Genomic DNA, 5,325 nt, shown 5'->3' with positions numbered 1-5,325 from the left:
ATTTATTTATTTATTTAAATTCTTATTATTGAGTGGTGTTCATGAATAAGGTAGGATGTAATAAAATCTTTGTTGTTTTTCATGTATTAGTTACCCCCTAATGTTAGGATTAACCAATGAAAGTTTGCCACACATGATGTTTATACTTTTCCATAATTATGTCCACTCCATGGCTCTTAATTGCATTTAATCAGCTTACACATATGGCATACATATAGAGGTCACTGCAATGAAGTACCTGCTTACATGCTGTTGCCCTTGTTGTGTTTTCAGTTCATTTTTCCCTGTAGTACTCAGCTCTGTAGTTTACCCTTGAGGGGGTGGCTTGGTGGGGGGTCACTCACCTCTCGAAATGCTAGGTAGCTTCATCTGGGGAAACTGGGACATTGATTTAGTTCGACACGATTTTGGTCGTGTCGAAAGGGGGAATTGTTAGGTTATTTCTTAGTTAGATAGATATGGATTAGAGATCTGTTGTATTAGAAGATGTTTAGTGCAGACAGGGTGACTAGTTTGCTGTAACTATTCAGCCTGCAGTAAGGATTGCAGGCACGCCAAGGTTACAGGAAAAGAGCTTTTAGTGTCAACTGTAATGCTAGTCTTAATATTTGTCTTAATGTGTAAGGTTATGTCCCATTGTTTAGATACACACCACGAAAACAACAGTCACGCACCTTGACTTTTCCTCATGTTTTGGCTGAACGATAAAGCAGCTGCAAAGCTTGCTTATCGGGTGGCGTCACGGTTTGACGCCCCTTGTAGCATGGGCTAGCCCAAAAATGAATAATATTATATAGGTTGTTGGGGCCAGACTCTCTCAGCTTTTCTGCTGCCTGCGCGCAGGTAGAGGGGTGAGAGAGCTCTGGACGTGTCCTGTGAATTTTACCTGTGATCCTCTGAATAAACCAGCACGGTTATTTTTTATAAAATCTAAAGCGGTCTCTTCCGTCTCATTGAGAGTTCCTGGTTTGAAAGAACCGGAAGAAGCTATACAGAAATAATAGCTTATAGTAGATTTGCCACAGTAACTTCAAATCTCAGTTTTCCATTCTCCCACAGAGAGGAATGGAGTAAAAATGTTTGAGCTACAAACTGTGCAGCAACCTTGTGACTGTGGTTCTTTGTTAGCATCATCACATGGACTCAATGACTCAAAGTGTTTATTGTCACATGCACAGTAAGGAAACGTGTTTCCCTGTACAATGAAATTCTTATTTTGCTGTCCACAATGAATACCAAACAACACAAAGTGTAATATAAGGTAGATGAATAGTAACACAAAATCTAAAGGCACTTAAAACAGCAAGTGAAAAGAAATATAACAAAAAAATATATATATATATCATAAGAATATAATAAAGAGAGAATGTATACTACATTGGGGCTGTATGTGCAATAGGCGGCAGTAAATGTGCAATTGTGCATGTGCAAACTTAGAATGTAAAGGTGGAATTACATGAAGTAAGTCCTGATTGTATACTCCTGTCTGCTGTTTAGGAGTCTGATGGCAGTTGGAAAGAAAGAGTTTTTAAGTCTAGAAGTCCTGCATTTCACACTTGCATGAAACTTTTGGCTGGAGGGTAGAGGTGTGAACAGCCCGTGCTGGGGGTGGGTAAGGTCCTTGAGGATGGAGGCAGCTTTCCTATGCACCCTGCGGTGGTAAATGCTCTGCAGAGAGGGCCGTGGAGTCCTGGCGATCTTCTCCACTCTCTGCAGGCGCTTTTGGTCCATAGCAGTAGTGCTGCCATACCAGACAGTGTTGCAGCTGGTCAAGATGCTCTCATTGATGCAGCTGTAGAAGTTGCAAAGGATCCTAGGTGACATGCCAAACCTCCTCAGGAAGTACAGCCGCTGTTGGGCCTTCTTGACCAGCTGTGTGGTGTTATGTGTCTAAGGATAATCACCTTTATTGGTCAAGTATGTTACACACAAGGAATTTGCTTCCGGTACAGAACCAAGGCAGAATCTGCAGCACAAACTCAACCGATGGTTTTAACCTTCGGGGGCAACGGGGGGGTTCGGGGTACAGTGTCTTGTCCAAGGACACTTCTGCAGGCACCGAGAGTCGAACCTTCAGCCTTCCGGTTGGGAGACGACTGCTCTACCCACCACACCGCTGTTGCCTCAGCAAGGTCCTCACTGATGTGGATGCCCAGGAATTTGAAGTTGCTAACCCTCTCCACTTCGAGCCCCCGGATAAACAGTGGCTGATGAGATCTCCTCATGTCCACTATCATCTCCATGTTAAGGGTGAGATTTTTGTCCTCACACCACTGGCAACCTTCCTCCTGTAGGCTGCTTCGTCCCTGCCACTGATGTGTCCTTTCACTGCGGTGTTTGCAATATTTAATCACTATTACGAAATCAATCCTAACAGGGTTTCTGTAAAATTCGTTGTGATGACCACTGGTAAAAGAAATAGTTTACTTAGGTAAGTGTTAGGTATTTTTAGTCAGATAGAAATTGGATAGATACTTTATATATTAGAAATGTTTAGTGGAGATAGGATGTCTAGTTAGACTGTTAAATGCTTAGGCATGCTTATGAGTTTCTACAGGGTACATCTGGTCAAGGATAACTAGAGAGAAAAGTTGATGACTGTCAGAAGACAGGGTGTTTAATATTATTATTATGACGTGTATAACTGTAGCCTTAGCCATAATATGTTCTTATGTTTAAGTCACGACATGTACTAGAGGTCGTGAGAATGTTTTTAGCTACACACCACTTAATCAACAGACACACACACATTGATTTACTTCATGCTTTGACTACTGCTATGGCCAGCTGCAAAGCTGGCAACAGAGACGTCTCGGTTGACGTTTCTGTGTAGTATGGGGCTAGCCCAACCGAAGAGATAAAATGTATAGGCCTGTTGTGGTTCAGGGTCTTTCATCTTACATCTGCCTGCGAGCAGTTTGGAGGTGCAAAATACTTGAGCATGTAATGTTAATTTTACCTGTGATCCTTTGAATAAATCAGCACTGTTTTGAAGTTACTTGGACTGTCTTGTCTCTCAGAGTTAGCAATGGTAAGAAGAACCTCAGTCCTTCATAAGAGTAGCAAAACAATAAATTTTAACCTCAAATTAAATATGGGTCACGTTTGTGTGAAGAATGCTGATTTGAGATAAACATAACGCATTGTCTGTTAACAGTCAATTTGTTAACGGTTCATTTGTATTTGTAAATCTGACTGTAAAAGAGTAAGTGCCTCACCAGCTGTCAACCTCACCGCACGTCAATGTTTACAATGCATTTTATCTTCTTGGGCTGCTCCGCCCTGGACAGAGGTAACAACATTCAACAGCTTTTGATCCTATTGTCCATTTGGTGTGAACCGGCGCTCCCCCTTGTTAGAATGTGGTAAAGTCTAGGTATGTGTGTGTGTGTGTGTGTGTGTGTGTGTGTGTGTGTGCGCCTCTCAGGTTGTAGCCCCCCGGTGTGTGTAAGACACCCCCTGGTGAGGCAGAACTTGGGATATGCCATGTGGGTCTGGGTGTGGGTGTGAAACGGGCTAGCAGGGCTCTGTTAAAATGTAAATAGGCTATCTGGTCACAAAGAGATGCAGACATCTAGTCTCTACAGAAGTTACAGCACTCAAAGTAAGCAGATTCCACTTCATTACAGTTATAAGATATATAAGCAAGGGAAATAAATGTATTAAAATAACCAAAGCTCAGTAGTTCTGGACAATCATCAATACAGCTGTAATATGTATAGACAAGGAAAATAAAGTTATGAAAGTTAACTAAATGGAACTAAAGGTATGAGAAGTAACTAAAGCTGATAAAGTAACTAGAGTCTATAAGAATCTTACACAGTGTAGTCTGTGTACTCTCCTGTTTTCTCATTGTTCAAAGACGGAGTGATTAATCGAGACAACAATCAGCAGATTAATCAATAATGGAAATAATGGATAGTTACAGTTCTAAATCTTTCCCTGCCAGTTCTTTCTAGACTCTAGCCCGTTTCTATGCCTACCTATTATTTGTCATATATATTTGCTCACGCTTTTCTTCCCAGCTCCGTTCCTGCCTTGTGCCCCGTGTATTGTCTTCCCAGCCACTATCGCTCCTTCGGACCACGGACCTCCACTACTCCACCACACAGGTCGATGCACAGTCTTCCATTAACTGTTGCTCTCACTTTGTCCCCTCAGCAACCAACCTCCACGACCAGTCCAGGGTTGAATCCTAGTGTCCGCAGCCCGGCCTCTTCCTTATCAACCCACCACTAACTGTATGTTTTCCAGGACTGCTGCTCGACACCCGGTTCTGCTTCATATTCCTTCACCTGGTTGTACACGTATTTTCACTGTAAATAAATAGAGCACTTCTTGCACCGAAGTCAGCTACCTGGGTCCGTCATTTTTTACTCGCTCACCTCCCTATCGTTTCTAACAATAAGACTCAAATCTTACACCAGCATGTAAAAATACTCTGCTACAAGTAGAAGTCTTGCATTACGAATGTTACTTAAGTAAAAGTACAAAAGTATTAGCAGAAAATTTACTTAAAGTACCAAAAATGTATTATTGTGTGCATCACATTTAATGTTACAGCTGATAAACATCATTTTTATTAATTTTACTACCTTATAAGCTTATAAATTTAATTACTACTGTGTAGCTTGTGAATTTTACACCAAAGATAAATAAATCTTGTGATTATACTATATTTTCATTAACCAGATTCTGACAAGTAACTAGTAACTAAAATAATCAAATAAATGTGAGTATAAAGTACTGTTGACCCCCGTTCTTTTCACCATGTTAACTCTGAGAAACGAAGCAGTCCGAGTAACTTCAAAACAGTGCTGATTTATTCAATGATCACGGGTAAAATAATATTACACACTCAGGAGTCTTTGCACTTCCAACATGCACGCAGGCAGCCGGAAGATGGACAAAGCCCCCCGAACCATAACAGGCCTATACTGTACATTATCTCATTTTGGATTAGCCCATACTACTCAGGGACGCCAAACCATGACGTCTCTGGTGCCAGCTTTGCAGCTGACCCTAGCAGTAATCAAAGCATGAAGAAAATCAATGTGTGATTGTCTGTTGATTGTGTGGTGTGTATCTAAGACATTCTGACATGACATCTAATGACATGTCATGACATTAAGCATAAGAAAATATTATGATTACGATTATGATTAAACACATCATAATAATAATAATAAACATTCTGTCTCCTAACAGTCATCAACTTTCTATCTAGTTATCCTTGAACATAAACAACCTGGAGTACCCCATGGGAATGACTAAGCATTTAACAGCCTGAGCCAGACATCCTGTCTACACTAAACATTTCTAATA

This window comes from Monopterus albus, unplaced genomic scaffold, assembly GCF_001952655.1.
Source record: "Monopterus albus unplaced genomic scaffold, M_albus_1.0 scaffold400.1, whole genome shotgun sequence".
Taxonomy (NCBI): Eukaryota; Metazoa; Chordata; class Actinopteri; order Synbranchiformes; family Synbranchidae; genus Monopterus; species Monopterus albus.
Note: the sequence above shows the minus strand (reverse complement) of the source record.